Consider the following 13,068-nt stretch of genomic DNA (forward strand, 5'->3'; position numbering starts at 1 on the left):
ACCAAACATTATTTTATAAAGATATCTTATATTTTATTTATTTAAATTGAATATAATCTGTAGTGTATAATAAGTGTATAATATCTGTCTGAACATCGGGGGCTTGCTAAAGGCAGTATAGCTGCAGCCAATGTATATATCTTGTTGTCACTGCACTGTGACCCATAAAAAACCTTTTAAAAATGTTAACGATATTTCACAAACATTGATTGGTCATCTGTAAGCCCTAACATCTGTGTTTCTATAGGGGCCCCTAGAAATATCTTGCACTGAGGCCCATGCCACAGTTGAACATTAGCTCTATTAACAGAGATACATTTCAGAATCAGAATCAGAATCAGAATTCTTTTAATGGCCAAGTATATTTACATATACAGGAAATTATCTTGGTGGTTGGTGCATAGGACATAAAACACATAACATAACAACAATAACGCAAAAACAAGAATAAAAGACAAATACAGAATATTAAATAATAATAAATAATTTAACAGGCATGTCATTATTGTTGGTCTTGAAACATTTTTTTTTTTCACTACAAAAACCCCTGATCTAATCACACAGAAACACTATATCAAACTCGCAAAAAGACATTACTTTTAAAAGCATCCCGTTCGTATAATTGGATTAAGTCATGGGAGCAGATCAGTGACATCTCTGCAGGTTTTCAGTGGAAACTAGCAGAATAAATCTGCAGAATAAGGTATTTTGGTAGAAATGCTTAGCCATCCGGACCTCACGGACTTGCGCAAACGAAAACCTGAAGGCCACAAGTGCACCAAGTAGGACCATAGACATAAGATGGAGCAAGAAGGGGGACGTACTATGAGCTGTACTGTACAACCCTTCCACTAGTAGTGCACGATTTCGCGTGAGCGCGCTTCATTGACGTCATGGTACGTGCTTGTACGACATTGCCCTGTTTATTTGTGTAAAGGTTGAAAATGGCGGTGGGCAGACACCAACGCGAGAATTAATGCTTTTAAGCAGCTTGTTTTAACAATTGATGCAATACAAACAAGTTAAGGCTGGAAAAGTATTCATTTTTAAAGATATTTTTGGAAGAAATCAACCAATGGAAACACAACAGACGATGTGTGGGACGTTTTAGGTAGGGAATATCTTTAGGCAGCCATCAACTGGGTAGTTGTAATTGCAGGGTTGTTCATTTCCAACCAGTATAATGTCTCAGAATTTTTTTGTAACTTTTTTTGTTAATCACGTCTTTCTATTGACAAAATTATCATATCGTATTGAAAGCGGTCTGGTGAGGGGCGCAATCTGTTTCTTCAGCGTTTGCATCTGAATGTATGCAGATAAATAATCGTTTCATCAGGTAATGTTAGTAAGCTAGTTGCTTTCTCGCTAGCAAGCAAGAAATTAGCTAGCTGGCTAGCTAGCTAGCGTGAAGTTGCTAGACATTTGGAGATCTGACAGCTAATCGATTTGACAGGTACGTAATTAAAACAACCTCTCTCTTTCCAGCAATGCAGTGCTTACAATCCGTTTTAAGTTGGTAACATTAGTTACACGTGCAACACAATACTGCTTTGCAAGTCCAATGTGCAACAAATGTTTGCATTTCAGCTCAGAGCAACCTAATTTTGCATGTGCGTAACAGTTAGCTGCATCCAGGTTGCAAGCTACATGAAACAGAAGATATAATGTTAACTTGTTAGCACGTGATGACATTTGCGTTTTATATAGTCAGCGTTTCGACGTGTAAATATCTTAATTTGAGGTTGATCTAAACTGTTGTAAACATGGCTACCATACCTACGACACTTAGCAACATGAAGTGATGGTTGTTAAAGTTAGGTGGGTAGTCAAACTTACTTAATCGAATGTATTAGTATTCTGTCAGATTTAATTTGTGGCTAGTGTTTAGTTATAAATCTAGTTGGGCTTAAATTGAGTAACTCCTTCCTACCCTGAACTGTGATCATTTCAGTAAATGTAATCACAAAAAGTAAATAGAAAACGCAATTGAAGAATATTAAACATAAAAGACAAGCAAATCAAACGTAAAGAATACATTAGGGTAACTTCAGCTGTCGAGGTTTACGATGCTGTTGTTTACGGTTTGTTATGGCAGCCGTTGTGCACGGCAGGTTCATTAGGTCCAGGAATGAAAAAAAACCCGGACTATTTTAAAATTACCTTTCGAAATGGAAACTGCAATTGCTAGGTTTCACATCGGTCAGTGTCGTGTGTTTTAAACAATAGCTTAAGAAGCAAGAACTACCACCTCCAGGTGACTTTCCATATCCCAATGCTGAGATTCTTCAGTAGGTGATCTTGACGTTAATAATTCAAGCTGCTGGAGCCTTAAAAAATATTAAGTGTGGATATATTGTTATGGTAGTACATGTTTACACAAACTACTTTTCTACCACATCACCAAAACAGTGTCATGCTGTAAAATCTGTTCTTAAAAAGAAGTATAAAAAAATAAAATCTGTTCTTATTTGTTCATGGGGTTTCCAGCCCACGATACAAAACCACATAGTGTTACGGCACGTGTTTTCCTGTTTTTGTGCTACATGCAACACACTGTAAGGAACAGTGATACCTACATAATGTCACAGTTGTCTATAAATCAGATGTCCCCCCACCCCCCCAAAGTCAGTATTTGGTGGCAAAACCTTTTAGGGGTGTAAGAAAAAAATTGCGATTCTTGTCACAGACAATTCTCCCTTTATGATGCAATAATTATTATTATTTAAATAGACACAGCTATTCCGTAATTCACATTTTCAAGCCAGATTCAGTGGTTAAAAGCAAAAAGTTCAATATAGATAAAATGTATTGTAATGGCAGTTAACTATTGTAATATCGAATGGGGGAGGTCTCTGGCGATTTACACTTCTAGAACCTTTGCGATATATCTCCAATAAATGGGTCTACTGTGTGTTCACAAGGCTCTTCAGTAAGACCTCTGGCCTATTCCTCAAGTACATAAGCTTCCAACTTGATATACTTTAATGCCTGTGGTGCCACTACTTTCTTCAAATTCCTCGATAGATTTTCAATTGGATTGAAATCTGGGACCAGGACTTGCGACACTCGCAATCTTCTATAAAATGCAAAGGTTTTTGCAATGGCAAAACCTGTTGGGTCAATCTATCTATCCAACACATCACCTCATCTCTTGCCCCACCCAAGGTTGGGAGAAACCTGAGTGTCATGATTGATGACCAGCTAACCTTGCCTGACCATGTTGCTTCGGTCTCCCAGTCGTGTCACCGGCCTCCTAGCATGCACAGTGAAACCCCTATCGATGGTCCAGAACGCTGTTGTGCATCTGGTTTTCAATTAATCAAAAAGGGCACGTCAGTCTGCTGCTCATTAACCTACACTGGAGTCTCATGGCTGCATGCATTCAATTCAAGTCTAAAATGCTTGCATACAGAACGTCTGCTGGGTCTGCACCCATCTACCTGAATTCCATCATACAGGCTTAAGCTCCTTCTCGCTCACTGCTTTCCTCCAAGGATCACCATCTGGCATTGCCATCTCTTCACACAAGGCCATTGCATCTAATGAATCGATGTACACAGAAATCTCAACACTGGTCTCTTGTAGGATACACTTAAGAGGAATGTTTTTGTCTAGACTTAAAGATGGAAAGGATATTCACTTCTTGGAAGGAGACAGGAAGATTATTCCACAGAAGGGGAGCTCTAAAGCAGAGGGCTCTGCCTCCTATTTTGATTTGTGATATTCTTGGAATTACAAGAAGACCTGCACCCTTGGAACGAAGGGGTCTAGGTGGGCAGTAGGGGACAATTCATTCATTGAGATCATTTGGAGCTAGGCCATTTAAAGCTTTGTATGTTAGAAGGAGTACTTTGAAATCAATTCTGTTTTTGATTGGGAGCTAGTGTAGAGAGGCAAGGACAGGTGAGATGTTTATATTTTTTAGTTCTAGTAAGTGTGCAAGCAGCAGCATTCTGTATTAGTTGGAGGCCCTATAGTGAGTTGTGAGCAGGGAATTGTTATTCACCCATGCCTAGGCAAGCTTCTCTCTTAGGTAGTTGTATAATTTCATCAGGTTTTATGGATAGGTGCAGTTGAGTGTCATCAGCATAGCAATGAAAGTTCTCCCTTATTACAGCACCTAAGGGTAGCATGTACTAAGAGAAAAGCAGGGTTCCAAGCACTATGTTTTGGGGAACTCCATAACCTACTTTTGTATAATTGGATGACACATTGTTGACATACAAACTGAAGACAGTCACAAATGTAAGACCTAAACAAGGATAAGGCACAGCCTTTGATACTAACATGGTGTTCAAGCCTCTGTAGTAAAATAGGATGATCTATAGCAGGGGTTCTCAAACTTTTGCAAGCTGGGCCCCCCCAAAGCTGGTTAGGGGTAGTTGGGGCCCCCCCGCCGCCTGCGGCCACCGCCCTCAACTACACCACCATGTAGGCTATAGATAGATAGATAGCATATTGTTATTGATAGGCCTGACATGCTATTGTTATTGTTAGGCCCATACAGACAATTATTATTACTAGTGATGCTCCGATTGATCAGCCGCCGATCATGATCGGCCGATATTGGTAAAAATGGCTTGATCGGCGATCGGCCAAAAGAGCCGATCAAAAAAGCCGATCACGTGACGTAAATTAATTGCACGACTTTTTGCATGCGCGGAAAACGGGCACTCAACAGCAGAGCGGAGCTTGGCAGTGGCAAACATGTGTTCTCCCGTCTGGAAGTTTTAGTTAGTTAGTTTAATTTCTACAAATGGTGCATATAAAGGCCCTGTCCCAATTATCTTCCCTTCACCCTACCACTTCATTGAAGTGCCCTTCACTGGGGTGTCCCCCTTCACAACGGAGTGAGAAGTGTAAAGGGATTTAAATCTTTACCTGCGAATTGGGACACCACTCGATGCGTCACTGTAGGCTACGTTTGCCAAAAACTCAAGGCAAACAGTGTTCCTATGTTTGCGAATTTGAACACACGTCATGTTTTCAGGTTTTGGCAAACATATTTACCCACATGTCATAATAAAATAGCGTTTTTTACATCCTAACGTTAACGTTACTCGGCTACTCTCAGCAGCCTAGACAGAAGTTCATTTGTGAAATAGCGATTTTTTTTCTAACAATCATATTCTACTCAACTGTAAGGAATATTATTTTGCATAATGATCAGCTAGATATCCCGATGTGTTACACATTCTTTTTATAGTTATTTGCGAAGATATACTACATTTATAAACTTTTTTTTCTGCACTGGCAGCCATCTTTCTTCAAAATGTTTGGAGTCAGTCGGTTACCAAGGTGTTCGCAAGGCATCCTGGGAAATGTAATCTTTCCCTTCAGCCGTAGTCTGCCTCTGATCGCACTCCGCTTGAAGGGATTGTTTGAAGGGTTGAACACAAATAGGGGGATATTTAGCTGATTGAATCCCAAAAGGATCTGTATGAAGAATGATGAAGTAAGAACGGTATTTATTTTCCACACACACACACTCGCAAGACATGAATTGGAAGGATGAATATGAATGACTGACGACCGTGGTTCAGAGGTTCCGCTAGAATTTTGTTTTCAGAGTTTCATTTTCCGGACATTTTAATGATAAGCCGGTCAAATATCTATTACTGCTACTAGATTAGCCTATTGAAGCTGACTGCAGGATATGACAGCAGGATATGTAGCTTAAAGAATGACATAATCAGGTCGTCTAGAATGCAACATGTTTATTTGCCTAAGTTTACAATGGGGGGGGGGGAATGAATGTCTGATGCGCGTCAATAAGTGGCCTTTAATCGCAACCTGCTGTGGCGTTAAATTGAGCGCCGCAACATGGTAATTGCTATGACTATGTTCAATGAGAGCAGAGATTCTAAAATGATTCGACCCTCTTGTGAATCCGTTGCGTCGTCCTGCCTTTTCGCAGTGCGAACAGAACATTTTATCGTTACTATCAATTACCTCGCACCTTAGCCAAGGGAACTTGTCACTCCAATCCGACCTAAACGCCCGACACTTCGGCCTTTTCTTTGGTGGAGCTGTCCGAACATCTATGGCTTCAGGTATTACAGGTTCATCCTCATCAGACGGTTCACCCTCATCAGTTGCGATTGGCCTCTGAAAAAAGCTTTTAAGGCTAGACTGCTTGGCCATGTTTGATCCTTCTCACTCAGTTCGCTCCTTGTTTATAACCGACGGTTTGCGCTTTATTTAAAATGCAGCATACGTGTTGTTTAATAACTTTCCAACGGCAGAATAGCCTGTTCCTTTAAAAAAAGGGCAGTGCATGTTTGCTTTATAGGCCCAAATATTAGTGTTATTCTCAAATTCCGATTGTGTTTGGGGGACGGGATTTTCTAAGCAATTCCAATCGAACAATTTGAACGGTGAGATATAATATTTTCGGATATTTCATTTTTTTTTCGGACAAAGTCCGGCAATTAGCCTACCGGACAACGGAAACGCTGCCGTGGTTTCTACAGAAATGATAAATAACAAGACATACAGATATGAACAATTATATATACAACAAATATTTACACACATGAAGAATGTTACGGCTATAACGTGAAGGTGGATCTGTCCCTTTAACTCCATGCTGCGTTACGGTAAACATTCCATTTACCTGTTAACAACGGTAACCATTTTAAATAGTGGAATAACTAAATGATGTAAACAATAATAATAATGAAACAGTGAAGGATTAAAACCCTACATGAACTAATATCTATACTATATACTGTTGACATGAAACAGACTAACCGCTGGTTGATAGCGGCAGCCTTTTGAATAGTGCGAACTCTGCTAGATTATAGATAAAAGATTATTCCCCTGCCATTCTGTGATCGGCAGTGATCGGCAATCGGCCGATCATGATTTTGGTGATCGGTAATCGGTGATCGGCCCCAAAAATGCTGATCGGAGCATCACTAATTATTACTATTTTTTATTATTATTATTATTGTTATTATTATTATTATTATTATCAGTAATAGGCCTATTAGTAGGCAATCCATTATTATCACCATCATTATGTTACTATTATTATAAGGAATGATTATCGACCAATTATTATTATTATTGTATTATTATAATTATCATAATAATAATAAGTCATTAGGATACTGTTATTATTATGGGCCTTTATAAAAAAAATCCTACAGGTCTGTCAATGTGAGACATGAGCCTGCTTTGCCCTGCAAAGGTCTTCAAATTTTGGGGCAATGTTTGACAAACATATCCTCAGGTCATCCTCGATCTGTACCGTACGCGGTTGCGGTATTTAGTTTTGAGCGCAGTCAGTCTTGAAAAGCCTGCCTCGCACAAATATGTTGACGCGAAAAGGAGGAGCATTTTTAAGGCTATGTCGCAAAGCTGATCATTGCTACCCAGAATGACGAAAGAGGGGAGATGCTTCAGTCTACTGTCACTCTTCAGCTGCTCTTTCACGTCTATTGACAGCTCGTCTGCTGAGCACAGAAATGGATCCCGAACTCAGGCGAATGAACGGTAGTCCTCTTTGAAATAGGACTTAAACTGATTTCTGATATTCGGCGTGATACAGTGTCATTTGACATGAGTTTAGCAGCTGCACGCTCTCATGTTTTGCGCGGCCGGCAAAATCAGTGTTTCGGCAATTGTATGGGGTTTGCCAAGCTTAGCAATTCTATGAGCAACTACATAAGATGCCTCCAGACACTGCTTGGAGATGGTGGTTCGTTGTTGCTGGAGGCCATCACGTTCATGTTTAAAGAAGTCCACAGGCTTCTCTTTCTGACGTTTACGAATCAGAAACGTGTCCATAGTTGTGTTTGTTTGCTGATACAGTGTGTGTGAAGTTAATACAGTTCTAATTTCAACGTCGTGTTCTTGTGAGTGTGTTTGTATGTGTGGCTGTGAACGAATTGCACACGAATAATGGATAAGGCTGTGCTAGGCAATGGTTCCTAACAAAACGAATTGTACACAATGTAGACAGGGACAGCACAAAATAGTATTCAAGTGCTGGTGTTTTATTTGTTGCAACATGGTGGATGATCAAAAACGGTAAAGGTAGGTGTTAAGGAGAAAAGGGCTAGCTGCAGTTGGAAGAAGGTAGCTAGCTCTCGGGGCTACGAGCTTTTTAAAAAGACTGTGGAGCAAATTACTCCTTAGAATAGGCTACGAATAGACCTACTGCAAGTGCAGTACGGTATTAGGCTACTAAGGAAGGAGTGAGTCTTTAAAAAGACTGTTTATAAAGCAATGACTGTCTGAATGATAGAGGAAACAAGAGAAATCGAACAAACTGCAGTGTCGTCTCAGGGTGAGCGCTTACCATGCCTGCGTTTTTTTTATATACTCGGAAGTGTAGGTGCAACTCGCGTTCAAATGATAAGACTCCGTTTTGATTGGTGGATCAGGAGCAAAACAGTATTTGATTTGTTTGGGTCAGTCCAGCCCCTTGCATTTTGCCTCTGAGGGAGCTTTCACCAGTGACAGGTCGGCGGTCGGCGCCCCCCCCCACTTTGAGAACCACTGATCTATAGTGTCCAAAGCAGCACTAAGGTCTAGAAGAACAATACAATGAGTAGATCATTCAGAACTTCGACTAAGGCTGTTTCAGTGATGGGATGGGCTCTAAAGCCAGATTGGAGGTCGCCCGGGATGTTGTTTCTAGGAAGAAAGGAAGTAAGAAACCTTTGGTTGTTTTTTTTTTTTTTTTCAATCATTGAAGGATAATAGCGGATTTGGCATCAGAAAGTGCTTTTTTTTTTAAATACTTACAAGGTTATCCTTACAGGCCAGGCGAAATACCTCAAGTTTGGTGGAGTACATTTTCTTTCTAGATTTCAAGTAGTTGGTCTGGTCAGTGTACCATGGGGGCCAGGGTGCAACAATGTTAAGGGTTGAGCGAAGCGCGTTTCTGACACCGTCTGTTAGTAGGTCAGCATGAGGTGGGGATGTGCTAGTGGCACATTCTGTGCTTGGAGTAAGGTTTGAGGTGAATGCGGCTGGTAGTTTTGACATGAACTCTGTTGTGAGATAAACAATGGCTGAAAAAGTGGATTGACTCAGGTGGTGGGCAGAGCTTTAATTGCATATTGAAAGTAATTAGGCGATCTGATAGGACAGTATTTAACTATTAGATGGTAGATTTCTAAACCCTATGTTAATACAAGATTAATGGTGCGGTTGCAGTAATGAGTGGCCGTGTTTGTAAGGCGATTGATTTCATTGTCCATGTGGCTGTTAAAATCTCCCACTTCATAGCAGCACTACGGAGTTTTTGGCTTGGAGCTCCCCCTAGCTGCTAAACCTAGCGAAACCTGTTGAAATTTGCTTTCCTCGTTTATGACAAACTAGCGAGTCAACAACTTTGCTAACACAATCAAGAAAAGATGGCTAGCTCTGAATCGACCTTGTATCCAAATGTGTCTTTCAGCTCTCGCCAACGTGTAAAAGCTGTTCCGATAGTGACTGTCACTACCCGATCCTAGTCGCGCATGCTCAGACACAAAGGACCGGGGGCGGCTCCAGAAATCTTACAGAGCGCAGTAATTTCCCTACAGACCCCCGATGGCAAAGGCGGAGAGGCCATTCTCCTTATTAAAAGTAATTGTAGCGGCACAATTTTTTTTCAAGCTGTTATTTTAAGGTAGAATTGTTACATAATGTTACTTTAAGAATGTGCATGCTTCTTTGGCTTCTGATGTTGTCTTTGCCGGTTTCATATCCTTAAGCTTGGTGGGGAAAACCTGGCCAAAACGGCCTATTCCGCCTGGGCGGGTTGTCTTGCACTCCGGTGATAAATAAAACATTCTGCCAAGGCGTGGGTTTTGGATATAGGTGTATCAATATAATCCTCGCAGGCAGAATATTTAATTGCGCCAATCATATGGAGACTAGTTTTGATAGTGGTTGGTACTATGCTGTTGATTAGCCAACTGAAATAGCCCTAACCCTTGATAAAGTTAGACAAACGTTTCTTTTTTTTTTTTAAATATCTCAGCACCTCTGAAAATAGTTTTTTCAATATGTGTGCTTATATTTAATTTAACCAAAAATTATCATAATGACGGGCTTTGTCCGATGTGAGACCTTAGACAGGTGTTTGTCTTTCTAAATCAACTACAATCATAACAAAATGTTAAAAAAGGTGAAGGGGTCTGAATACTTCATGAATGTACTGTATTGTCAGGAGTAAAAATGTAGTATTCATGCAGCATATATGCATTCAAGGACGCATGCATGGGGGTCAGTTGAGTAGCCAGCATTCAAAGCAATGAACTAGACCATATCAATGATGGGAGTTAGTGTAGTTACAGGTAAACCATATCAATGATGGGAGTTAGTGTTACAGGTAAATAGGCTGGCACTCAAGATCAAAACAGATCATGTCTGCTTGGCCAGGTGCTTTATGTGCTGCGGTTCTGCTTAAGGTTTCTTCCTGATTAACAGGAAGTTGTTTCTTGCCCCTGTCGCCATTATGCTTGCTGTAAGGGGGGTTCAGACCCTGTGCTCTGTAAAGCGCCTTTAGTACATTTTATTGTTTTGGCGCTATATAAATAAAATAAAATGAATTGAATTGAATAAATAAATTGAGTCGCGTTTTTTACTAGATTTTGTTAGCCTTATTGGCTTAATTTTCTTCCTATCTGTATTGTCTTTGCAGTCAGATGCCATTGCCAACTGCTCTTCCATGTTAACAGTGGGATGGTGATTGATGAAGGGAAGGGAATGGCCCTGGAGCCCCATCCCCACCAGACCTGACCTGAGCCTGCCTGCCTGCTCCTGCCCCCACTGCAGAGGATCCCAGCCACTGCAGCCACCCATGAGTGCCATTCTGAAGCCATAGATCAAGTATGTTCAGCTCTTCACTTCAACTCCCTTGATGTACAGTTGTTCTTCACTACCTCTAATTGTGTTGAGACAATGCAGATCAGAGGACTTGGAGTATCACAGGATTTAAATTTGGGTTGAAACTATTGTAGCCTTCTTGTGATTGTGATTTGCCCTGTAGAATTCAATAATAGCCTTTCGCTGTTTTTAAAGGACCAGTTCAATCAAGATTGATTTTTAAAACTGTATTCAACCCAGTGCATGTTGATAGGTGAGCGATGCTATCCATGGCACTAAAGGGTAGTAATTTAATGTATAATTGGATAGAGCTGGAATCCCTACAAAAGACCAAAAAGGAAAGACAAAAATCCCAAAAGACATCTTCAAGCTCCTGAAACATCCTGCGAGTGACCGGCGCGGCCAGCCCACGATTAGGGATGTGGTAAAAAGAATTGCCGGAGCAGTGGTTTACGTTTCAATGTAACAACAAAATACTTAAACAAAAACAAGCTTCAATAGCAAAATGCAGCATAACGGTGGGTGTCCACAGCACAAATTACATGCGTTAAATCGCTAGGCGTAAAGTTGCCTGGGGGGCATGGTCAGAAAAATCACTGGCTGTAGCAAAGTTCAAGTAGCAAGTTCAGGTGCAGTGCTGCGCTAATGTAGCACATTACCTTGTGAACTCCCCAAAAAATAATGATAGATGTTGCGGCAGTCAGTCATGGGCTGATTCATTTAATGTATCATTTGTTAATTTATTCTATCTAATTCATATATCAGCCAGTTAAATCACGAAAACGTTATATGTAACTTATTTAGCAGCTAGCTAGTGTTTCCAATGGGTTTTCGGTTAAAGTGTTAGCGGCAAGCTAACAGTAATAGTCAAGAGCTTCAGTTAAGACCTACGATATTCTGTTTGACCTCACAGCATTCATGTAGCATATAAACAACAAACCAAGTCGATTAGACATATAAAAAGTCGTGTAGATAACCTTTATTCACATAAAATATTTCCCAGTAACAGAGTCCCGAGACTCCGCCATCTTGTTTCGATATTTTTGATTACTCCCGCCCCTATGAACTACGTTGGCTTCCAAATCACACTCACGCCGAACTGATTGGCTCTCAGCAGCAAGTTAAAGAATGCCCAACTTTCAGCAGGCAGCAAAGACGATTTTTTCCTCAGCAGGCAGCAAATCGCTTCCATTCTATCCCAATGAGAGCAGCACGATAACGCGTGCCGTGGATACCCACCGTAACAGTGTTACCTTCAAGAACAACTCCTCACAACAGGAAAGCTGTCCTTCTACCTCAGCCTCCCAAATGGCACTGAGCTAGCCTCTTAAGAAGGCCTAGCTATTGCCACTAATTGCCTAATAGGGCTGACCTATGAATATGGGGAAGTATAGCACATTGTGCATATTATTAACTAAACCATTTATTCCTGAATTATACATTCAAATAGCATATCTCCATATAATCACTCAAACACCATTGAACCCAATAGCACATCACCCCACAATGCAAAGTCATTACATAAGTGAAATGTGAACACGACAAACACCCCTGTGACATAATGCCCCGCTCCCTCCACTAGTGACACAATGTAAAAGTGTTAACCCAGCGCGAGCGCGCTTTCGTGTTGGGACCAGTATGTGAGAGAGTGAGAACAAGGAAGTGTGAGTACATGTATGTTCACTAGTTCATGGATCTTATTGCAATGCACGTGGTAAATGGATGAGATGGTGGGTACCCAGTATATACAGTATATCAATATAATTGAGCAACAGCAGGTGTATGAACATATTATGTATGCATGATGTATATCGCGGCAGACCAAACAATTCACCAAACTCGCGGTACACCCGACACCATTACAGTCTCACACCGTGTAACAAACAAGCACCACAAACACCCCACAACACTCTCAACAATGTTCATGGTTTACATATTATGCGATCTCCGGGAAGATGCTGTGTAATGGTGGCTGCGTGCGTGTGTGTGAGAATGAATGGAGTCACCGTCTTTTACTCCCGCATTTCGCGGCAAAGCAAATAAACAGTCGGGAATGTTCGTAACAGTGAGAAGGAAATGTTCAGCTTCTCACACATCCCAAAACTTCTGCTGCAACATATTAAGTGTTACCAGCCATATAATAGTGCACGAGAGTTATGAAGTCTGAAATCGATTAAAATGAACTGCTTTGTAAAACGTGGGCTAGATGCAGAATAGAATCACATTGTTCTAGAGTGG

The 13,068-nt window shown here is 40.7% G+C and overlaps 1 protein-coding gene across 6 annotated transcripts in view; it reads left to right on the top strand.

Annotated features, from left to right (window-relative positions):
- The first annotated feature begins 892 nt into the window (after positions 1-892).
- Positions 893-13,068, top strand: part of ncoa1 (nuclear receptor coactivator 1) — an 88,031-nt gene continuing 75,855 nt past the window's right edge. For 3 of the 6 annotated variants that reach the window (XM_031581076.1, XM_031581081.1, XM_031581080.1), the window contains exons 1-2: positions 893-1,453; positions 10,646-10,833. The gene's annotated coding sequence lies outside the window, so the exon portion shown is untranslated. The remainder of the gene's footprint in view (positions 1,454-10,645; positions 10,834-13,068) is intronic. The other 3 variants (XM_031581077.1, XM_031581078.1, XM_031581079.1) reach the window with 3 other exon arrangements.

The sequence above is a fragment of the Clupea harengus genome, chromosome 15, assembly GCF_900700415.2.
Source record: "Clupea harengus chromosome 15, Ch_v2.0.2, whole genome shotgun sequence".
Lineage (NCBI taxonomy): Eukaryota > Metazoa > Chordata > Actinopteri > Clupeiformes > Clupeidae > Clupea > Clupea harengus.